General features: G+C 44.7%; 1 protein-coding gene across 3 annotated transcripts in view; it reads right to left on the bottom strand.

Moving 5' to 3' along the window:
- Nucleotides 1-25,683, bottom strand: part of DGKD (diacylglycerol kinase delta) — a 104,734-nt gene that overhangs the window by 78,345 nt on the left and 706 nt on the right. The gene's annotated exons all lie outside the window — the stretch shown is intronic.

Here is a 25,683-nt window from a genome sequence, read left to right as displayed (position 1 = left end):
AACAAGAACCAGAAGGAGAACTTGGGGGTCAAAGCTCAGATGCTCACAGGGTTGAAGGCATGACAGGTGACCACAGGTGGCGGGGGGCAGGGGGGAGACACTGGTCAGTGGACCGGCACAGGTCATCACCTAAGGGGAAGGATGCCACAGGCCCACACCTCACATACCACACAGAAGTCAGCACAGTCGGTGCAGAAGGTGAAACTTGAAAAGCTTCAGTAGACAACACAGGATCAATTCTCTAGGACCTTAGGATTGGAAAAAAATTTCTCAAATAGGATTTTTAAATACTAAACATAAAGCATAAGGTCTCTAAAACCAGTTTCATTCCCACCGAGAGCCTCTGGTCATCAGACACCTTACAAAGAAACAGAAGACAGAAACCACATCGGGGAGAAGATACATGAAGTACACAGCCAGAGAGGATGTCCAGAATATTCTATTCTAAGCAGCCCTGCAAAAGGAGAGCAAAGAGAGGCTACCAAACGGAAAAGCGACAGAAAGCGTGAACCGTGGTGATGGTAAGTCGAATGATGACTAAAAGATGCTGAACCGCAGGAGGCTGGAGAGAAGAGACCCCAGGAAGGGGCAGCCAAGTGCCCTACTGTGGCGGGGGGTCACACACGTGTCTCCAACTCGCATCACGGCTTACATTTACGTGGCGTGCAAAGAGAACGGGACAAACCAGGCTAATAAAAGGATGAAGTGAGACCTCGGGCAGAGCTTTGCTGACGCTGCCGTTGTGTTGTCAGTGCGAGAATTTTTGCAGTTTCCTGACCAGCCAGACTGAGGCAGAGGGCTGCAAGCAGGCAAGGAAAGAAGGGGCGAGGAGGATAAAATAAAAGAAGAAAGGACTGAAAAACTAGCCACTAGCCACATGTTCACTTCAGCCATCTATCTGTCCTTCAACCTTCTTCATCCTTCCAAAAAAAAAAAAAAAAAATTACACAAACCTATGTTAGGCAACACCGTCCAAAATTCAAAGTCCAAAAAAAGAAAAAAGTGGGTATACTAGCATAAAAAGTTAATATGCAGAAGAACTATTAAAATGTCTCTGGGGACTTCACTGGTGGTGCAGTGGACAGGAATCCTTCTGCCAGCACAGGAGACACGGGTTTGACCTCTGGTCTGGATTCCACATGCCACAGAGCGATGAAGCCACAACTCCTGAGCCCGCGTGCTACAGCCACTGATGCCCGCAGGCCTGGAGTCTGTGCTCCAAGACAAGAGAAGCCACCACAACAACGATGAGGAGCCCTCATTCAGCACAACTAGAGAAAGCCCATGCGCAGCAGCAAAGACCCAGCGCAGCCAAAAAAGTTTTTTTAAATTTTAAATGACTTCCTTAAAAAAAAAAAGTTTGGGGGACTTCCCTGTCCATCCAGCAGTTAGAACTTTGCGTGCATTCTCACTGCCAGGGCAACTGAGATTTCACAAGCCGCGCGGTCCGGCCAAAAACATAAATAAAAATAAAATAAAATGTTCCATGGAAAGAAGCTAGTAAAATGTGTTACTTTAAATTTGCACATCACTTAAAATTTTCATGAGCATTTTTATATCTATTTGCCTTCTTAATAGAACAAACACTTAAGGTCTATGAGACAGACACTAATATGCTGAGTGACACATAAGACACCAGGTCACTTAGGGACCGAGTAATCTGTCCAAGGTTCAACAGCCCACGACAGACCACAGAAGAAATGTCAGGCCTCCTCACTCTAATCTCGAACCTTCTTCTAGGTTTTAGAAATACTATAATAAACAGGAAACAATCAGAAAATAATCTGCTCACAAAGCACAGGCAACATATCCAAAGGTCAACAGGTTATTTTAAACGCCTACTGAGTGAGTGCCCACTGTATCTACCACATACATATAACGCAAGCCATTTTTACCTTTTAATCCTCATACCAACTTTGGAGGGATGTAGTAATTTTCCCATATATTTTATAAACTAGGAAACCGAGGTCAGAGAAATTAAGCAACTCACTCAAGGCCACATGGCCAGTAAACAGAGGACGTGAAATTCAAACCCAGAACCTAGGCAGCCTGGCCAAAAACATCTGTTAGCAAGTCTATGACCCTCCATCACGAGCCTGTCTTCTGCACCAGATCAAGAGAGTCCCAAGGCTATGGCTGCCTTACTGCTCTTATTCACCTTAGTCACCCGGTGCCCAGCAGTGAGAATCCTGAGGAAACTTTCTGCAACATATCATAAAGAGCTAATATCCCTAATCTATTAAAAAGGCTTTTAAAACTGAGAAAAAACTAACAACCTGACTGGAAAATGGGGAAAAAAAAAATATGAACAGCCACTTCCCCAAAAAAAAAATAAATAAATTGAATGGCCCTTGACACAAGAAAAGATGTTCAACCTAGCTCATAACAAGAGAAAAACAAAACTCATCTAAAATACTATTCTCACCATCAGACTGACAAAAAGAAAACTGAAAAAGGGCAACACACTCTATGGGCGAGACTGTGAAGAAAACAGGCTGGTTCAACTCCAGGATGAAATGAGCCCTGAGGAGGGGAATCCGGCAAAACCCGGCAAATCAGACATGCACCTGCCCTGGGGTCCAACAAGCCCACTCCAAGGAACCTACCCTCACAGACACTCACTACCCTCACAGCACAAGGATATGTGCTGCAAAATCTTATAGCAAAAGACCGAAAGTAATCCAAGTGGTTGAACAAACTCTGACACGTTGAGGAAACAGAACACTACCCCACTGGAAGAGGGGGGAGGGTGGTCTTTATACAACTATGGAATGATCTCCAGATTACAGTCAGTGAAGGAAGGCTCAGAACAAGTATGGAGTATGCTACCTATGTGTCAAAAAGGTGTGTGTGTGTGTGTGTGTGTGTGTGTGTGTGTGCGTGCACGCACATGCAAACAGAAATAAAACTTAAAAGCAAACATGTGCATATGTTATTTTTAAATTTTCAAATGGAAACAATAGAAGAATAAACCAAATTCATAAAATAATAAAAATGGTTACGTAAGGGCGAAGAGGACAGGGTAGACCAGCTTGGGGAGGAAGCCAGGCCTCCCGGAAGGCACGTCATCTAAAAGGACTTGCCCAGAAGGGCAGCGTCCGCAGGGCAGCGGCCCCTCGGGGAGTCCACGTCCATGGCTCGCCCTGACGGTCCCACTCCATCTGCACGGCCACCTCCTAGGGGAGCTGTGTGGACATCCCCGCTCCACAGAACGGGCAAGAAGGAGGGCCAGCGCCGGGGTCCATGCCGTTGCCAGCTCCCCACCAGGAGCTGAGTGCTCGTCACCAGCTCCCTCAATCTTCACCACCCTGTGAAGGGTCACTACCCCCTTCCACTGATGAAGAAACCGAGGCCCCGAGAGGACCTCTATCCACACAGGAGGGACAGAGGCAGTGTTCACACCCAGGTCTGCCTGACTTCAGGTGAAAAGAACCCACTCTTCCAGGCTGGACACACGGGCAGACACACACGTCTCAAGGCACAACCTCCTCCACGACCCTCCAACACACACGGGGGCTCAGTGAAGGCACCGAAGACTCAGCCCGCCTCTGGGAGCCTAGACAGGAAACTCCCTCTCCCCAGGGACCTGTGGAATGAACCGCACTTCTCGTTCCAATAAATATTTATTGAACACTTAGTGAAAGCACTGCTAGGAATACGATGATGAAAAAGACAGGACCCTTGATCTTTAAGCAAGCTGCATGCTGGTAGAGAGCTTCTCCTACAAAGTAAAAGGCACCCTAAGAATTTGTGTTAAATACTCAGAAAAAAGTAGGGCTGGGGGGTGGGGGGACTAGATGACACAAGAAAGAGACAACGCTGACAAATGTTTGGACTGGTGATGAGTTAAACTCTTCTCCCTACTCTTGTGTACGTTTGGAAATTTCCATTACGGGGGTACAGACAGGGTGCCCTGGAAGCTCAGATGTGAAGGAAGCACAACAGAGGCAGGAGCGCAAGGCCCGAAGCTGCTACTGCCTGGGTCAGAAGCAGCCACAGCCCTCGTCCCGGTCTCCTGATGGGCCGGATCCCCCACAAGAAGGTGCTGCTCAGAGCAGAAGACGTCAGAGGAAACAGCTCAGACACTGCAGAGTGCTACACAGACGTTAGAACAGCACCCTAACCATCCTTACCTTCCTCTTCCCTGGGCACGTGCTCAACCCACTGCCCCCTGGCCTGTTTTCAGAACTCAGGTGGAAGTCAAGTCCAGCATTAAACAGTCCAGCTCGAGGCTGACGGGCCAACTGAAAGTTACTTTTACTTTACTCGAGGGCACTCCGAGTCCAGCCACTGCTGACACCTGCCAGTAACATCCTGAGACAGTATCCTTCCAGCGTGCTTTCAGGGTATAAATAAAACAGAGAAGTGGGGCTATATGCCATACAAATTATTTACTAATAATCTGTTTTTCCAAACAACACATTGTAACCTGATCTGCTTTTATTTTCCATTTTGTTTCTCTACAACCTACTTCGACTTCATTTACTCAGATGCTTAAGGACACTGACATAATTATGAACATATCTAAGAAAATGACAATGTTTCATACGTCAGTCTCAACATCAAGCTAAATTGTACCTTATTTATCCCAAGACCTTCAACTCTCTGCTTATGTTAAGCTTTCTATTTTCAACAGAGGAGTTAAAAGTTTTAAATCGAACATAACTAAAATGTTCCATGTAACATACACATTGGGATTCTGTGAAATTTAAATCCTATGTCTTCACAAATCATGCCCTTTGGCGTATCTGGCTCCTTAGGTTTAATCTGCTTCAGCCCAACATTTAGAGCTGTGCGGCTGTGTCCCAGAAAGGCCAGAGAAGCAACTGAGCAGACCCATCTCCACCTCCCGCTCCCAGCACACAGCAGCCACCATGGCAAGACGGACGCTCTCAGCGGAAGGAACCTTCGATCAAAGGGGAATGTGTGATGCTTTTCTGTTTTCTTTAGCACAAAATAATAATGATCACTCGAGAAAATGCAGAAAAGAAATAAAAATAATCCAGACTGCACCAGACAGCGTGACCCCTGACGTGGGTTTGGAAGCTCTCAACTTTGCACAGAGCTGAATGTCTATACGCACAGGCTCTCTGCTCTCCCAGCGTCGCCAAGTAGTGCCCAAAGGACCACTCTCCGCCAGCACCCGAGTGGGTGAGGAGGCCAAGGGGGGTCCTCACTCTCCCAGTTCCCGGCGCTGCTGGGCGCCTCAGCCCCCTCGTGGCAACCTCCCTGCAGTCATCTAGGCAAGGAGAAACCACCCGGACACCAGGCAGGGAGGACCAGCGCCAAACAGGTGTCAGCTGATGTCATTGACTCCCTGAGTTTAACCGAAAATGTCTCCGGGCCTGCAACACTTTGTATTTAATGGTGCGATAAACGTGTTGTCCGTGAAGCTTTTCTCACGTTAAAGATTAGTTCCTCGAGGCAGGGTCCCACCAGTGGAATTACCAGGGCGAGAGCATGCAGCTCCTTGGGGTTTCTCACACGCCACCAGATCGCCTCTGCCCATGTGTGCTGCCAGAGGGCAAAGCAGCCACAGGGCTTCTACAAATGGCAAGATCCCGGCTCATACACAACAGTGGTTAAATACAAAAAGACACAGAACATATGACTAGCAGACTGTTAAAAAACAAAAAACACTCAGGCGATTATATTTCTAGACTCACACCTCAGTCCTGACAAACGTCAGTCCTCATACAGTACATGAAAACTCTGAGCCACCACAGAGACAGGCGAGATAAAGAGCTACTTCCCAGACTTCCTTCTCACTCAGCTTCAAAACACAGAAACTATCAAATAGGATTGGATTCAATTAGGCATTTATTTCAAAGTTTTCCAAACTGTAGAAGGAACTAAATTCACTCTCAACTGTGAAATGCAGAAGAAGTTTCATGACAGTAAAAATTCTGAGATGCAGATATTTCCCATGTAAATGTATTATAATCATACGTAACAATAATTCTATTAAGAATCACTGTGGGACTTCCCTGGTGGTCCACTGGTTAAGAATCCACCTTCCAATGCAGGGGATGGAGTTCAATCCCTGGTTTGGGGACGAAGATCCCACATGCCATGGAGCAACGGAGCCCATGCACGGTAACTACTGGGCCCACGCACTAGGTAACAACTGAGCCCACGCACTAGGTGACTACTGAGCCCACACACTAGGTGACTACTGAGCCCACACACTAGGTAACAACTGAGCCCACGCACTAGGTGACTACTGAGCCCACACACTAGGTGACTACTAAGCCCATGCACTAGGTGACTACTGAGCCCATGCACTAGGTGACTACTGGGCCAACACACTAGGTAACTACTGGGCCAACGCACTAGGTGACTACTGAACCCACGCACTAGGTGACTATTGAGACCCACGCACTAGGTTAACTACTGAGCCAACTCACTAGGTGACTACTGAGCCAACACACAGTAACTACTGAGCCCACGCACGAGGTGACTACTGAGCCCATGCACGAGGTGACTACTGAGCCCACACACTAGGTGACTACTGAGCCCATGCACTAGGTAACTACTGGGCCCACGCACTAGGTAACAACTGAGCCCACGCACTAGGTGACTAGTGAGCCCATGCACAGTAACTACTGAGCCCACGCACTAGGTGACTACTGAGACCACGCACAGTAACTACTGAGCCCACGCACTAGGTGACTACTGAGCCCATGCACAGTAACTACTGAGCCTACGCACTAGGTGACTATTGGGCCAACACACTAGGTGACTACTGAACCCACACACTAGGTGACTATTGAGACCCACGCACTAGGTTAACTACTGAGCCAACTCACTAGGTGACTACTGAGCCAATGAACAGTAACTACTGAGCCCACGCATGAGGTGACTACTGAGCCCATGCACAGTAACTACTGAGCCCACGCACTAGGTAACTTCTGGGCCAACGCACTAGGTGACTACTGAACCCACACACTAGGTGACTATTGAGACCCACACACTAGGTTAACTACTGAGCCAACTTACTAGGTGACTACTGAGCCAATGAACAGTAACTACTGAGCCCACGCACGAGGTGACTACTGAAGCCCACGCACTAGGTGACTACTGAGCCCATGCACAGTAACTACTGAGCCCACGCACTAGGTAACTACTGGGCCAATGCACTAGGTGACTACTGAGCCCATGCACTAGGTGACTACTGAGCCCACGCACTAGGTGACTATTGAGCTCACACACGGTAACTACTGAGCCCACGCACTAGGTGACTACTGAAGCCCACGCACTAGGTGACTACTGAGCCCACACACTAGGTGACTACTGAGCCCACGCTCTAGGTGACTACTGAAACCACGCACTAGGTGACTACTGAGCCCACGCTCTAGGTGACTACTGAGCCCACACTCTAGGTGACTACTGAGCCCATGCGTTCTAGAGCTCTGCAACAGGAAAAGCTCATATGCTGCAACAAAGATGAAGTGCAGCCGAAATTTTGAAAATTAAAGATACATTTAAAATTTCTTAAAAAAAAAGAAAACAATTATGACTGAGACCAGTCCAAAATGGTCAAGATAACCAACCAATCTGCTAAAGTGCACTAGCTGGTTTTAAGGATTACAAGGTATAGAGCTTGAGAAGCAGAATCCAGTTGAAAAAAAAGAAGCCCTCTTCAACCAGTGGTGCTAGGACAATTGGATACTCACAGGCAAAAGAATGAAGGTGGACCCCTACCTCACACCTCATGCAAAAATTAACTCAAAATGGATCAAAGACTAAACATAAGAGCTAAAACTAGAAAACTTACAGAAGAAAACTTGAATATAAATCTTCTTTACCTCGGATTTGGCAATGGTTTCTTAAATATGATACCAGAAGTACCAGTAAAATAAGAAAAAATAAACTAGACTTCATCAAAATTAAACTTTTATGCATAAAAGGACACCATCAAGAATGAAAAGACAAAATTCTAAATAAAATAGTAGCAACTGAATCCAACAACACATAAAAAGGATCCTACATCATGATCAAGTTGGATTCATCTCAGGTTCACAAAGATGGTTCAATATACACACGTCAATCAATGTGACTCTACCAACACCAACAAAGGGAAAGACAAAAACCACATGATCATCTCAATGGGCAGAAAAGCATTTGATAAATTTCAACATCCATTAGGATTAAAAAAAAAACAAAAACTCTCACCAAAACAGATACAGAGGGAACATAAGTCAACATAAAAAAAGCCCTTTACAGTAAACCCACTGCCAACATAATACTCAATGGTGAAAAACTTGAAGTCTTCCCACTAAAATCTGGAACAAGACAAGGATGCCCACTCTTACCACTCATACTGAACACAGCAATGGAAGTGAACACAGCAATCAAAGAAGAAAAAGAAATAGAAAGTGTCTATATTGGAAGGAGAAGAGGTAAAACGGTCATCATTTACAGATGACATGATAATACATATAGAAAATCCAAAAGAGTTCACACAAACCTATTAGAACTGATAAATGAATTTAGCCAGGCAGCAAGATACATGATTAATACACAGAAATCTGTTGCATTTCTTTACACTAACAATGAAATATCAGAAAGGACTCCACGTTTTCACTGCCAAGAGCCAAGGTTCAATTCCTGGTCAGGGAACTAAGATCCCACAAGTGATGTAGTATGGTCAAGGAAAAAAATAAAATAAAACATCGTTATATTAAAGAAATGCAAACAAAGCTAAAATGAAGTACCATCACATCCCAATCAGAATGGCCATCATCAACAAGTCAATAACGCTGGAGAGGGTGTGGAGAAAAGGGAATCCTCCTACATTGTTGGTGGGAATGCAAATTGGTACAGCCACTGTGGAGCACAGTATGGTAGTTCCCTAAAAGACTGAAAACAGAGTTACCATATGATCCAGCAATCCCACTCCTGCATATAACCAGAGGAAACTATAATTCAAAAAGATAAATGCACCCCAATGTTCACAGCAGCATTATTTACAATAGCCAAGACATGAAAGCAACCCAAGAGTCAATCAACAGATGAATGGACAAAGATGTATGTGTGTCTGTGTGTGTGTGACACACACAGACACACACACAATGGAATGTTACTCAGCCATAAAAAGGAATGAAATAACGTCATTTGCAGCAACAGGGGTGGATCTAGAGATTATCATACTAAGTGAAGTAAATCAGAAAGAAAGATCAATATCACACAATATCACTTGTATGTGGAATCTAAAAAAAATGATACAAATGAACTTATTTACAAAACAGAAACAGACTCACAGACATAGAAAACAGACTCAAAGGGAAAGGGGAGAGGAATAAATCAGGATCTTGGGATTCACAAATACACACGACTACATATAATATAAACAAGGGCCTACTGCATAGCACAAGGAGCTATATTCAATAGCTTGTAATAACCTATAATGGAAAAGAATCTGCAAAAGTATGTGTATACATACACACATATATAACTCCAGTATTCTTGGGCAAAGAATCCGTCTGCAATGTGGCTGAGTTGGTTCGATCCCTGGGTGCGAAGATCCCTGGAGGAGGGCGTGGCAACCCATTCCAATATTCCTGCCTGGAGAATTCCCATGGACAGAGAAGCCTAATGGTCTACAGTCCACGGGGTCGCAATGAGTTGGACATGACTAAGCAGCTAAGCACAGCATAAATACACACACACACACACACACACACACACATATGAATGACTCTGCTGTATACCAGAAACTAACAGCACATTATAAATCAACTATACTTCAACAAAAATTCAGAAAATAACGAGTGAAAAGACAATCCACAGAAAGGGAGAAAATATTTGCAAATCATGTAACTGATAAGAATATATTATCCAAAATATATAAAGAATTCTTACAACTCAACAACAAAAAGACAACCCAATTTTTAAATGGGCAAAGGACTGGAATAGACATTTCTCCAAATAAGATATGCAAACAGCCAACAAGTACATGAAAAGATGCTCAACATCATCAATGATTAAGGAAATGCAAGTCAATACTATGAGACACCACTCCATACCCTTCAGGATGGCCATACTGAAAACAAATTTTTTAAGAGAGAGAGGAAGGAAGGGCAGAAAATAACAAGTGTAGACAAGCGTGGAAAAACTGGAACCCTCAAACACTGCTGTTGGTAATGTAAAATGCTGCAGCCATTGTGAAAAAGTTTGGAGATTCCTAAATAAGATAAACACAGAACTAGCCAGCAATTCCACTCCCTAGGTATACACCTGAAAGAAATAACAACAGACATTCAAATAGAATCATTCAGAGCAGCTCTCCTCGCAATAGCCAACAATTCAAATAGACATCAACAGACGAACAGATAAAACAAATGGGATATCGTTTGATAACAACGAATATTACTCAGGCATGAAGAGGAATGAGGTACTCACACAAGATGCAACACGGGGGAGCCCTGAAACATTATGCTGAGGGGAAGGTGCCAAGCACAAAAGGTCACACACATATTTTACAAGTCCATTTATAAGAAATATCCAGAGGAGGCACACACACAGAGATGGAAAGCAGGTTAGTGGATGCCAGAGGCTGAGGAAAAACGGGGATGACTTCTTAATGCGGAAGGGGTCCCAATGTGGGATAAGGAAGGCTTAGAACTGAAAGTGAACTGTTAATATACTTAACGCCAATGAATTATACATTGCAAATAATAAATTTTTTTAAAAAGAAGGAAAGATAAAGAGAGGGACCCTCTCCCATCTTGCCCCCAGGACAAACAAAAGGACTGTTTATCCTGGAGGTCGACGTGCACCTCGCCACGGTGGAGCCAGGGAGCCAGGCTCCGGAAAACCGCTCAGCCCAAGGCCCTTCACCTTCAGACACGTAAGAGCAGAGCCAGCCTGATGAGGGTGATGGCAGGTGAGCCAGAAAGTCCCCGCTCAGGCCGAGGGGGCGGGGGGATGTCACAGACCTGGGGCCAGTCTCAATGGAACTCACGTTTCTCCCAGGGCCAAGCACACAGCTAACAGCGGCTCCAAGCCGAAGACCAGCAAACGACAGTCAACATCATTACATCAAAACCAAAAAAAAAAAAAAAAAAATGGAGGCAGGAGTTTGAAGATATACCATACAGCACATACACAAATCTGAAATGAATTATTACAGAAAACAGAGGACCATTTTAGAAAATACACGCTTCCTGTAAAAAGATTACAAGAAGACACGGCCTCTACTGAAAAATTAAAAAAAATTTTTAAAGAACAGGGAGCACCAAAGAGAACAGGATGAAATTAAAAGATAACAAGCTAAGATACAGGCTATGATCAGGACAGGGAGCAAACATCATCACACCATAGCAGAATTAAACTTCACATGGAAGGGGCTACAGGGGAAACGTATGCAGCAGAAAAGCACTCTGTGTCCTGAGGGGGCACAGGACAGAACCGAGACTGAGATGCCCACAGGAGGCTGTGGGTGCGGTGCAGAGAAATCCGCATGGACAGAGTGGTGAAGGGACAGATCCTCTTTCCTACAGATAGTAAGAACACCCAGAAGGAACACCAAGTAAGTGGAGATGCAATCATCAGAGGTAGAGAAGACAAAGCTCCTCTCCTCATTTATTAATACCGCCCCAAAACGGAAAGCAAAGAGCTGCCGGTCTGATGCGCTGAAGTCACTGGGGAATGCCCGTCCCAGACACAGGCGGAAGAACAGCATTGCACGGGGCCGACCCCTCTGCCTGCAACCCCACCTCTGGGCTCCACCCTGAAGATCCAAAGACAGCTCCTGACACAGCAAGCAAGCGCTCAGATACCAAAGAGCCAGCTGGAAGGAGCTCTCCTGGGGAAATGGGGACTATAACTGATTATAAAACTGAATAAAAAGTCATGAATCCACAGAGGGGGCAACTCCCCCTCCCCCAGCAGATACAGAGAGAGAGAGAAAAGAGGGAAAAAAAACTCAATTGCCTCCACTAGGGATGACTATCCTACCAAATCCTTATTTTGAAAATTAGTCATTAAACAGAGAGAATCTAGAAATTACCCTGCTTTGGCAGGAAGAAGTATAGTTGTTCCCTAGCTGAAGCAGGAAGAATTTACAGAATAACCAACAGATAACTGGGGAAGAGACCACAGAAAGCTGAAGGATGGCGGCAGGTCCATCTTTCAAACTCTCTTAATAAAATGGATCCAGGCAAGTTATTATGCATAGATGCTGAAAATCATTTGGCAAAAAGTTTTTGAATAAAAGGATTATTTGCACTGTCCAGGAATCACCTCACAGATACCTCCTAACCACAAAGAAGGAAATTCACATTTCCAGTAGACAGATCCAGCATTTCCACAGAAACCAAAAACACAGCAGAGGAGACCACCCGCCGGTCAGGACGCGGAGCATCCCACACCTAGGTTATCTGTCCCAAAAATATGACTGAGTCTTCAAACTGAGTCTTACAGCAAATACAGAGCACAAAAGAGCGACGCAAAAAAATCCATGAGGAAACAATCAGGCAAATCCAGCAACAAACTTTACGAGACAACTGCCCTTGTCTCTTCCAAAGCTCAGTGTTGTATAGGGGAGGGGAGGGAAGGGGCCGCTGAGGGCAGCTGCTCTAGATTGAGAGAATGAAGAGATACAGCTACCAAATGCAATGCATGGATTTTGATTGGCACCTGGTTCCCAAAAGCGAGGCTATAAAAGACATTTTTGGTTCAACTGGGGAAATCTAAAAAAGATACAGATATTAGAAAATTACAACTACTGTCTTAGGTGTAATAATGGTATATAGGAAAATGTCCTTATTTTTAGGAGTCCTTATTAGTAGGAGATTAGGTGTAATAATCAGTGACAGACTTTATTTTTGGGGGCTCCAAAATCACCACAGATGGTGACTGCAGCCATGAAATTAAAAGATGCTTGCTTCTTGGAAGAAAAGTTATGACCAATCTAGACAGCATATTAAAAAGCAGAGACATTACTTTGCCAACAAATGCCCATTTAGTCAAAGCTATGGTTTTTCCAGCAGTCATGTATGGATGCGAGAGCTGGAGTCTAAAGAAAGCTGAGCGCCGAAGAACTGATGCTTTTGAACTGTGGTGTTGGAGAAGACTCTTGAGAGTCCCTTGGACTGCAAGGAGATCCAACTAGTCCATCCTAAAGGAGATCAGTCCTGGGTGTTTTGGAAGGACTGATGCTGAAGCTGAAACTCCAATACTTTGGCCACCTGATGCAAAGAGTTGACTCATCTGAAAAGACCCTGATGCTGGGAAAGATTGGGGGCAGGAGGAGAAGGGGATGACAGAGGATGAGATGGTTGGATGGCATCACTGACTCGATGGACATGAGCTTGAGTAAACTCCAGGAGATGGTGATGGACAGGGAGGCCTCGCGTGCTGCAGTCCACGGGTCGTAAAGAGTCGGACACAACTGAGCAACTGAACTGACTGAACTGAACCGAGGTGTAATAATGGACCACATGGGAAATGAAATGTCATTTTTAAAAGATACACACTGAGCTATTTAGGGATGCACTGTCAGGATGCCTACAAATGGTTTAGTAAATCATTTATTTATATTTAATACATACAGATAAAAGCATATTTGGCAGTGTTACAAATTACTGAATCTTGATACTAAGTACATTAAGTATATGCTGTCCTGCTATTCTTTTTAATTTTTCCCAATTAAAAAATTGAAGAGCTTTCTTTACAAAGTTATTCTTCACAGAATACAGGGTACAACCATTACACAGGATAAGAAAAAAGAGATTTTAACAGCATGGGTAAATGCTCATAACATTAAGTAAACATTTACATATAGTTTCATTTCAAGTAAATTAGATGTATCCAGAAAAACAGTTCAGAAGGAAATTACCAGAGTGACATAAAGCTGGTGCTGGTGGCCCTCCGGGTGCTGAAAGCACTGACTGACTTTCCTCCTCGCCCCCCTGCCCGGCTCACCCCCAGCTCTCCCCCTTCCGTCTCCGGCGGGCCCTCCTCCTCCACTCACCCCCAGACCCACTGGGCCCCCTTCCTCTACCCACCGTTCTCCTCTCAGGCTTCCTTCCCGCACAACTGCTGGAGGGCTGGAGGGAACTCAGCAGGAAGAGGCGCGATCCGGAACCTAGGGGACCCAAGCAGCTTCACGGCACACCCACCGAGCTGCTCTGTGTCCGCATCTGTGAAACTGGCACAGAGGAGAATCACGGGATCCCGGATGCCACCCCAGCAGGGCTCAGCGGCGGCCGAGTCCCCAGAGCTGGTCCTCACTGGTCCTCAACCACAGCTCCTCATCAGAGACACAGAGCGCCATTCTCCAGCCACGCGCACCACAAGCTTCCTCCTCCTCCCCAGAGCCCACCAGGCCATCACCGAGTTCTCCCTGTCAGAGCCAGCCAGTTCTCTCATCACCACTACCCCGTTCCTGGCCCAGGCGACCATCATCTCGTACCACAAGGGTCAGCTGCGTCCACGGAGGTGGCCGCAACACAGCCAGAGCCATCTTTCCAACCGGGGTCAGACGCCTCACTCCTTCCCAAGATCTCACAGCAACAGTGTCCCAGTATTCCAGAGCTCCCCGTGTGGCCTCCTACCCAGCTCCCAACCCCACAGCACGATCAAGGGCTCTGCGACCCTTGCTAATGCTACCCACACCAGCTTTCTATCAGCCTCTTGATTTCCCCAAGCTCCTTCTGGCTACACGGCCTCTGCATACCTCTCTGGCCAACTGCCTCCTCCTCATTCTTTATCATTTTTTTTTAAATCTTTTTCAGTACAGCACAGAGAATATAGTCAACATTCCATAATAACTTTAAATAGAGTATGTGAAAGTCGCTCAGTCTTGTCCAACTCTTTGTGACCATGGAATTCTCTAGGCCAGACAGAATTCTCCAGGCCAGAATACTGGAGTGGGTTGCCTTTCCCTTCTCCAGGGGATCTTCCCAACCCAGGGATCGAACCCAGGTCTCCCGCATTGCAGGCGCATTCTTTACCAACTGAGCCATCCGGGAAACTGTTAAATGGAGTAAAATCTACAAAAACACTGAATCACCATGTCATACAGTGGAAACTAATGTAATATTGTAGATCAACTATACTTCAATTTAAAAATAATTTGGGGACTTCCCTAGGGGTCCAGTGGTTAAGACTCTGCACTTCCAATGAATGGGGCGAGAGTCAATCCCTGGTCAGGGAACTAAGATTCCACATGTAGCACTGCCCCCCAAAAAAAAAAAATTATTAAAAATATTTTTCAATCCATGGCTGATTCATGTCAATGTATGACAAAAACCACTACAATACTGTAATTAGCCTCCAACTAATAAAAATAAATGAAAAAAAAAAAAAGAAAAAAAATTTTTCATTACAAAGTAGCACAAATAAAATCCAAAAATGTACAAATTATCACAAACTGAGAACCCAACTAACCACCACCTAAGTCAAAAAACAGCACTGTTGGTGCTTGGGACGCTCTCTTCTCTCAAGGACCATGCAGTCACCACCCATCTCTTCCCACCCCACCCCTGCCCAGACTTCTCTGGGAAGCAGCTAAACAGGCAGCCTAAACACCTTTCTATCCTATCTGTTCTGAACCAAGTGTAAGTGCAATCATACAGAATGTACTACTTGATGTCTGGCTTTTTTGGCCAGGCAATATCAATGCTGTGATTAATCCTTAATCAGCAGGTAGCAGCAGTTCATTTTCATTGATGGACAGCACTGTCTGGGAAGAACACACTATCATTTAACAGTTCTACTGCTGACAACCACTTGGGTGGCTTCCACTTTTGAGCTGGCAAAAATAATGTGAGTGAGTGCTGTGTGCTAAGTCACTTCAGTCGTGTCTGACTCTGCGACCCCATGGACTGCAGCCCGCCAAACTCCTCTGTCCATGGAATTCTCCAGGCATGAATGCTGGAGTGGGTTGCCATTCCCTTCTCCAGGGCATCTTCCTGACCCAGGGATGGAACCTAGGTCTCCTGCATTGCAGGCAGAGTCCTTACCACCTGGGCCACTATGGAAACCAGTATAAATGATACACTAGGAATATTCTTGCACATGCCTCTTGGAGTACAAATGCTTACATAAGCTATTAGATATATATCCAGAAGAAGAACTGCTGAAATATAGGGTATGCATGTCTTCAACTTTGAAAGTGAGTGAAGTGAAAGTTGTGTCCCACTCTTTGCGACCCCATGGGCTATACAGTCCATGGAATTCTCCAGGCCAGAATACTGGAGTGGTAGCCTTTCCCTTCTCCAGGGGATCTTCCCAACCCAGGGATCGAACCCAGGTCTCCCACATTGTAGGCAGATTCTTTACCTGTTGAAGCCCAAGAGAAGCCCAAGAATACTGGAGAGGGTAGCCTATCCATTCTCCAGCACATCTTCCTGATCCAGGAATTGAACCAGGATCTCCTGCAATGCAGGCGGATTCTTTACCAACTGAGCTATGAGGGAAGCCTAATTTTTAAAGTCAACTTTAAAAGATACTGCTAAACTATGTTCTAAAGTGGTGCTACCAACTTAATATTCCCACCAATAGTACATGAGCATTCCCTTCCCAAGATCCTTCCTAACACCTGGAAGAGACACCATATGGAAGATACATACAAGGCAAGGTATTAGGAAGTGGGAAGGGGGCGCATCCATGCCTTCTCTGGGTGTACACCCTCCCGGCATATTAATGCTTTTGCCAACCCAGAATCTCCCCAAATCTTCTTGTTAAAACGAGTTTTTATAACTCAAAATCTCCAGTCCCCCTTGGTCTTGGGAAGTTGGAAGACTGAAAGGTCTGACATCTAACTTATCTGGTCTTTCTAAGGACCATCCCCAACCCTGAGTCACCTTATCAGCATAAATTCAGGTGTAAATAAATAAATTCTGAATCTTCCCCAATCCAGGGGTTCCAAGGTTGCCCACGAGCAAATCCAGCCCAGCACCTATTTTTGTAAAGAACACAGCCATGCCCATGTCACCTCTAGCTGCTTTTACTCTACAATGCAGAGCTGAATAGCCACCACAGAAAGGGTCTATGGCCACAAAGCCTTAAATACTTTCTATGCGGCCCTTTAGGGAAAGCTTGCTGATCTCTCCCCTTTCCAATTTGAGTAGAAATGAATGTTGAGTTTTTATCAAGATGTTTTTCCTGCATTTGCTACCATAGGTATTAGCCTCGGGCTCTAATCCTGCCCTTGCCTTGAGGGAACACAGCTGAGAAGCGTTTATCCCTGCCTTACAGGAAACCGCCAGAAAAGAAAAAAACAAGGGCCCACCAGAACTGATTAGAACAAGCCAGGCCAAAGATGGCGGGAAGCCATACAAGTAAATTTTCAAATTTACTTGTATAAAGTTGTTTATAATACCTGCCTACTCTTTTTAATATCTGTAAGATTTTCGGTGATGTCCCTTTTTCATTCCTAACATTGCTTATTTGCCTTCTCTATTTTTCCTTGATTAATGCTGCTGGGGTTCGTCAATGTCATCATTTTTTTTTCCCCTACCAAAGAATCAATTTTTGCCTTTGTTGATCCTTTTTCTGGTGAATGCTTTTCATTTCCTTGGATTCTGCTCTTCATTACTGCCTTCCTTTTGAGTCTAACATGTTGCTACTTCTCTTCTAACCACCTGATACACAGCCTGGCTTGTGGATTTTCAACAGTCTTCCTCTGGTAACATAAGTACATTTAAAGCTATAAACCTTGCTCCAAACATGACTTCAGCTGTATCCCATTAGTTACACTGATATGTTTTTGCAATCATTCAACTAAAGATATTTTCTAGCTTTGACTCATAATGTTATTTAGAAACAAATTTCTAAATTTCCAGATACACGGGGGTTTTCATTTTATTGATTTCTAGCTTAATTCCACTGTTGTTAGAGAACACCACAGTCTGTATAATTTCAGTCCTTTGAAAAGTTGTTGAGAACTGCCTTCTGGCTAGAACACAGTGAACTCTGACCAATATGTCTTGGGTTTTTTAAAAGAATTTCGATTCTGCAATTAATTGTTCAGTAGTGTTCTCTATACGTCCCTTAAGTCAAGTTTAGTACTCGGTTGCTCAATTTTTCTGTACTTTTACAAATTTCTCTCTGCTTACCATAACCATCTGAAACAGGTCGGTTTAAGATATTCCACTACGGGGACTTCCCTGGTGGCCCAGTGGTTAAGAGTCTGCCTTGCAGAGCAGAAGACTCAGGTTTGATCCCTGACCCAAGAACTAAGCTCACACGTGCCACAACCAGGGAGTCCAGGGGCCACAACGGAAGATCCCACGTGCCACAGCCAAGATGTGACACAGCTGAATTAAAAAAAAAGAAAACCCACTATGATCACAGATTTGTTTTACTTCCGTAACACAGTATTAATTTTTCTTCTAAAAAATTTTTAAATTACACTAGCGATATACAGATTTTAAATTATCATATCTGAAATAAACCTTTTATCTTCTATCAGTACTACATCTTTATCTCTAATAATAAATCCTTCCTTCAAAGACTCTGACACTAACACACTGTAGTGTTTCTTCTGGTTGGTGTGTGCACAGGATTTTTTTCCCCATCTCTTGACTCTCAATCTTTTTATATCCTTTTGTATTAAATGTTTCTTCTAAATAACCTAGTCTGCTCTTTTTTCTACCTGACAATCTGACTTTTAACTGAGGCAATCAAGTTCACTTACATTTAACATGATTACTGATATACTGGGTTTTAAGCCTATCCATTTACTGTTTGCTTTCTCTTTGTTCCACTTATTTAATGTTCCCTTTTCTCCCCCTCTTTAAAAAAAAATTATTGAATTATAGTTGATTTTCAGTGTTGTGTTAATTTCTGCTATACAGCAAAGTGATTCTGTTATACATATAAATATTCTCTTTTGTTATGGTTTATCATGGCATATCCCTGTGCTATACAACAGGACCTTGATGTTTATCCATAGTACGTTGCATCTGCAAACCCCAAATTCCCAATCCCTCCCTCTCCCTTTTGTCTCCTTTCCTGCCTTCTTTCAGATTTAGAATTTCTTTTATTCAATTTTTCTTGCCTTTATGCTTAGATAGCACAACACCCTTCACAATTTAGTGACTGCTGCACAGATTACAATATGTATTCCTGACTTGTCTAATATTAATTGGCTTTTTTCTTTTTCCTGAAAATGCAAGGAAAATTTTAAACAGTTTTATTCCATGTACCTCCTTTCTGACTTGCATGCCACTGCTATGTATTCTAATTCTACATATATTTTAAACCCAAAGATACTATTAATTTTAACAGGTGATCACTGTGTTTCCCACACAGGTGCCCTTTTTGTAGCTCTTCATTCCTTGCTGAAACACTAACCTTTTACCAAGAACCGTCTTCCTTTGGCCACACACAAACAAAACCACCACTTGACGTTTCCTTCATTACAGGTCTGCGCACAAAAAAACTGATTCTGTTCATTTGAAGATGTCTTTATTTCGGCCTTACTTTCTGAAGGATCTTTTGACTGAGTAAGAATCCGGGTTAGCAGTAAGTCTCTTTCAGCACTTACACTTCAGTCGAGTCCCGCTTCCATGGTTTCTGTTAAGAATACAGCTGTCAGCCTAACTGCTGCTCTTCTGAGGATAATCTGTCTCCAGTTGCTTTCAAGCCTCTTCATCTGTGGTTTTCAGCAGTTTTATTGTGAAGTGATAGGTGTGGTTTTCTTTGTGTTCACAGGGCTAGTGAATCTGTGGGTGGTGTCTTTTAATAGTTTCAGGAAGTTCTCAGGCATTATCTTTACAAGTGTTGTTTCTCCCCATATTCTCATAAAAGACCTTTTCACTGTTATCCCTGACTCCTGCCCTATCTGCTAATTTCTCCATTTTTTTTTAATGTCTCCAGATTTCTAGTGGGTAGAAATTTTCTTTTGAGCCGTCTTCTGGGCCACTAAATTCCTCCTTCAGCCATGTCTATTCTACCCTTCCTTTGAGAATTTAACTCCAATTGTTACATTTTCCAGTTTTAGAATTTTCATTTGGTTCCTTCTTAGCTTCCAGTTCTCTGCCAAAATTCTCAATCTGGCCTTTATCTCCTTAAACATAGTAAGCACAGTTATTTTAAACTCTGTGATGTCTAGAGCCCCTGTTAATCTGTCTTTATAGTCTGCTGTTTCTGTTGGTTTTAATTCATGTGGCCTTACCTCCCGTGTATCTGTTCTTCACTGAACACAGAACAGTGGATTTACAGACGGCTTATGAAAATAACTGGAGGACTGGGTGTCATCGCCCTCCTCACTCCTTGGGAAAAGGCTTTTTGGGATCCCAGACCAAGTGAAGGGAGTTCGCCCGCCACTGCCGCCTCTTGACAGATCCTAATTCCTCAGTTCCCAAGACCTGTCTGCCTGCCTCCCAGAGCTCTGCCCCCCCGGGCATGCCCTTCAGAATCGGTATATGGCCTCTGTCAGTCTCCTGGGGCTGCCCCATAACCAAGGCCCCAGACTGGGAGGCTTACACCCAGGGCAGGAGGCTGGACGTCCGGAGGCAAGGTGTCAGCAGGGCCACACTCCCTCCAAGGATCCAGGAGGGATTGCATCTATTAATGTGACCTCTTCTAACGACCCCACCTGGTCCCTGATTTGTGAGAGCACAGCTCAAAATCGTGAGCTCTGTTTTCACATGGCCATTTCCCTATATGCTCCTTTGGGTCCAAATCTTCCCCCTCTTTCTTTTACAGAGCAAGCAGGTATTTGATTTAGAGTCCACTTTAAAGAGCCCTACAGTCGCTATGCAGTTATCCTATTAACGTCTGTTCAGACTATATTAGCTCTAGGAGTGTTTTCTGCTGTTCAGGAAGGTACCCCAAGTGCCCGACACACAGAACCAAGTTAAAGTGTCCACTCCTGGCTGAGCTAAACTGAATCTGTGAGATAAGGAAAATAACACCTAGCCCGCGGTGCGCCCACTAGGATTCAGTGAGTTAACAATTCTTTTAAAAGATATTCACTGTTAATTGTCCACCAGATTCGTTTTTATTTGCTATTCTGGGTGCGAGAGATGAAGACACATCCAGGTCAGCCTGAGATGGGGGACCAGGGATTCTGGGAGATGGCTACTATTAAAGATATAAAAAGTGAACAATGAGAAAGACAGAAATAATCATAATAACAACCATTTACTGAATGCTCATAATACGCAGGCACAATACTAGATCAGCACTGCACAAAGACTATTCCATTTGATTCTATGAGTTATCATTTCTATTTCACAGACCTGAGAACTATTATTATCATTGCTACTTTGCAGATATGGAAACGGAGGCTCAGGAACACACACCTGCTGTTGACTGTCACCACTGCCTACCCAAGAACTAGTATTTCCCCATTCACAGATGAAGCAGCCAGGTCTTAAGAGGTTTAGACTTGATTGTGATCACGTGACTCATACGGAGGCAAGCAGGATGTGAATCAACTCCATTTGACTCCACAGTTTAGACTCAAACACTGCCACACACTAACTTTAAAAACCCTTCCACTCCACTTCCCACCCACTAGGACAGCTATAATCAAAAAGATAAAACAATTGAGGAGGTGGAGAAACTGGAACCTCATACCTTGCTGGTGAAAATGGAAAATGGTGTAGCCACTTTGGAAAACAGTCTGGCAGTTTCTCAAAGACCAAGCACAGAATTACCATGCAACCCAGGAAATCAACTCTTAGGTCTATAAAACCAGACAGAAACATATGTCCACACAGAAATATGTCCATGAATGTTCACAGCAGCAGCAACCATAATAGCCAAAAAGTGGAAATAACCCTAACGTCCATCAAGTGATGAATGTAAAGAAAATGTAGCATATCCATACAATGGTATATTATCCAGCAATAAAAGAAAAAGTACTGGCACGGCCCGTGGATAAATTTCGAACACATTATACTAAGTGAAAGAAGCCAGACACAAAGTATACATACTACATACTACATTTATACAGAATGTCCAGAATCAGCAAATCCACAAAATAGAAAGCAGACTAGCAGTCGCCTAAGGTTGAGAAAGTTGAGAGGAAATGGGGAGTGAATGCTAATGGTTATGGGTTTCTTTCGGGGGTGATGAAATGTTCTAAAATTAACTGTGGTGATGATTACACAACCATGAGTATACTAAAAACCACTGAACTGTACACTTTAAATGAGTGAGCTCTATGGTATGTGAATTTTATCTTAGTAAAGCTGTTATTTTTTTTTAAGTGTTTTACAACTTGAACGTTTTACTTAATCTCTACTAGTTTTTATTTCACAATGGAAGAAATACTCTGCTTTTCAATTTGAAATCAGGAATATTTAATGCACAAAGCCAAAAATGTTAACACTTTTTTAAAAAAAGTTTTAAATTAAGCCCTATCTGAACTGTTAAGGCTTCACAGAATCACAGTTACCTACTCAAATTTGAGAACACCTCAAATTAGTAAATTAGTAAATTAATTTACCAGAATATGAGCTCCATTTTCTACTTTTCACACTAGCTATGTGATCCTTGAAAATACTGTGCACTATGGTAGGAAATGAAAAGAAGCAATGTGTTTGCTGGGGGCAGTTAGAACGTATGAAAATGTGAGACATCCATGACACGGAAAACTAATAAATGACCATTCCAAATCTCAACTTACGTAGTTCAAACGGTAGCTCCCTGGTGGCTCAGAGGGTAAGGCGTCTGCCTGCAATGCAGGAGACCCAGGTTCGATCCCTGGGTCAGGAAGATCCCCTGGAGAAGGAAATGGCAACCCACTCCAGTATTCTTGTCCAGAGAATTCCATAGACAGAGGGCTATTGTCCTTGGGGTCGCAAAGAATCGGACACAACTGAGTGACTAACACTTTACACATATGTCATTAAGGTCTTGTTTCTCAAAGTCTGGTCCATGAACCAGCAGCAGCATCACCTGAGAGGTGATAAATGCAGAATCTCAACCCCCACTGCCAGATCTACTGCATTTTATCAAGATCTCCAGGGAACCGATCTGCACATGAAAATTTGAGAGGCACTGTTGTAAGATACTGCCTTTTCTTTTTTCCATTAAGACAGCTCTAGCTTGCAACGGGACTAATATCTCAGTGCAAAAACGGCTCACATACAGCTCTGGTCCTGGGCCAGCTTGTCTTTGGTTTCATTGCTCACTCTTCTGCTCTATTCCAAACTGCAGAGGGCTGAACCCCCACGGGCTAGGTTCCCATGCAGGACTAGGGGGTTGGGGCGGGGCGGGGGTGAGTCTCCAGCCACCGCCAGATGACCCACGGTGGTCCTAACCCCTGGCAAGGGGTAGGTGCTTCTCAGGTCTGAAACGCGGCCTCCTCCCCAGGTCCTCCGGGTCCAGGGTGGCAGGGTTGCCTCACTGCCCACTGTTTGCGTTCTCAATTCTTTACCACCTGTACAACCACTCCCCTACACTGAATGAACTCCCTCTGCTTCACATCCTTAAAGTGGGTGGATCCTTTTTTGAATTCAGAATGACACCCCATACCATTCTGGATATTTCCTCTGTGTGCTACGTATAGCAGAGGAATTTTCTGAATGGCTGATCTGGAGGCTGGGAGCCACTGCACGCACAGCAAACCTCACATTCCATCAATCTCTAACAACACAAAAGAAAACTCAGCCTTAAGCTGTTTGTACAGCAGATGTGGCTGCATTCAGAAACCCAAGTCCTCGGGGTGTATTTTTAAACCTCTACCCATCACTCCTCCTCAACCAGAACAGCTGGTACAACAGCTATTGTTTTAAGGAGGGGGGGAGCCTCCTGAAGCACAGAATGCTGGACAAACAATGGAATCTCTGAGAGCTCAAATCTTACTAAGACAAATCTATAGCTATAAATCTAAACTATAAATGATCCACTCCATACTGGGCACACGCCATGCCCAAGGACCAAGCAGCAAGAGAGAACCACTCCCATCAGTACCACTGAGGGCTCTACTTGGAGATCTTTCCAGAAGCAGATGTGACCCATCCCTCTCACACTCTGAATGACCCTCAGTGGCTCCCTCTTGCCTAAGGCCAAAAACCCAGCTCTAGGGCTGTCCTTTCAAAATCCAGCCTGATCTGTCTTTCCAGCCTCTTCTTCATTCCTCTCAATCTGACCCACTAACCTTTGACCATTCCCAGGCATCCTTAAACCTGTAGATGTTGTTGTTCAGTCACTAAAATCGTGTCGGAACCTTTGTTACCCCATGGACTGTAGCCCACCAGGCTCCTCCATCCATGGGCTTTCCCAGTCAAGAATACTGGAGTGGGTTGCCATTTCCTCCTCCGGGGGATCTTCCCGACCCAGGGAATGAACCTGTGTCTCCTGCACTGGCAGGTGGATTCTTCATTACTGAGCCACCTGGGGTCATTCAACTACGTGGAAAGTCCCTCTTTTCCTTAATTTCCTTAATTCTTGACAAACTTTCCCTCAAGATCCTGCCTCCTGGGGTAGCTGGATTCTCTGTCCTCAGACTTCCCACAGCATTACTACATCATCCTGTCATGTGGACAAGTGTCCATCTCCTACAGCCTGGGAACCCCCAAATGGAGAAACTGCCTTCCATCTTGGGTTCCTGACCATAGTTCAGATCCAGACCCACAGTTCCTATCAGTGACACCCTGGGAAAGTCACTTACCCTCTCCACCTCCAACTGCATAAGAAGGGGATGACACTTAGAAAACCAACTTGTGGTTGGTGGGGGGGTGGGCGGGGGACAGTTACAGGAGTTTGGGATGGACTTGCACACACTGCTCTATTTAAAATGCATAACCTACTGTATAGCACAAGGACCTACTGCATAGCACAGGGAACTCTGCCCCCTGTGACAGGGCAGCCTGGATGGGAGGGGAGTTTGAGGGAGAATGGATACATGTATATGTATGGCTGAGTCCCTTCCTTGTTCCCCTGTAACTATCATGACATTGTTAATCGGCTATACCCCAATACAAAATACAAAGTTTAAAATAAAATTTTTTTAAAAAGAGAGAGAGAGAAGGGGATGACTGATAACACCCAACAGAATGGGTGCTAAATGAGTTAACCCATGTCAAGTGCTGTCAAGTTAACCCAAGAAAAGTTGCCTGGCACGCAGTAAGCACTGGGGAATGACTACCACTTATAATTATTACTCCGACTGTTAACACCTGGAACAAAGAAGGTGTTCAGTACCTACGTGCTGAATAACTGGAGCACTTCACAATAAACGTGTTTGTAACGTTAGGGCCGAAGATTACCGCCCCCACCCCCGCCCGCCCCGCCCCCCCCCCCCCCCCCACACACACAGGTATCAGAGGCCGAGAGAAGATGATTAAGCCAGAAATGGCTCCCACGGTAAAAGTACCAGCTGAACTCGCTGGCGGCTGAGGAAAAGCGCACCGCAGCGGGATGAGCAAGTCTGCCAGCCCGGGGCTGCCCACGGACCCCGCCTGCCCTCAGCCACCTGTCCAACCACCTGCCCGAGGAAGCCGTGCGCTAACACAACAAGGCTCACCTGTTGTAGCAAAACACCCCAAGCAGTGGGCGACGGGAACACAAAGGGTGCAACTTTACTCCTGCGGAAAGGAAATGCGTCTTTCTGCAGCTAACACTCCGCGCCCGGAGTTCTCCGTGCAGAGCGAGGTGCCAAGCGGGGTGAGCAGCCAGGGACAACCCCCTGGTCCCCAGCTCACCCGGGGAGGGAGAGGGAGACGGTCAGAGGACGCGCATCCCTGGCCCTTTCCCGCAAGAAAAGCCGCG

This window comes from Dama dama, chromosome 20, assembly GCF_033118175.1.
Source record: "Dama dama isolate Ldn47 chromosome 20, ASM3311817v1, whole genome shotgun sequence".
NCBI classification, from domain to species: domain Eukaryota; kingdom Metazoa; phylum Chordata; class Mammalia; order Artiodactyla; family Cervidae; genus Dama; species Dama dama.
This window is presented reverse-complemented; position numbering and strand designations above follow the sequence as displayed.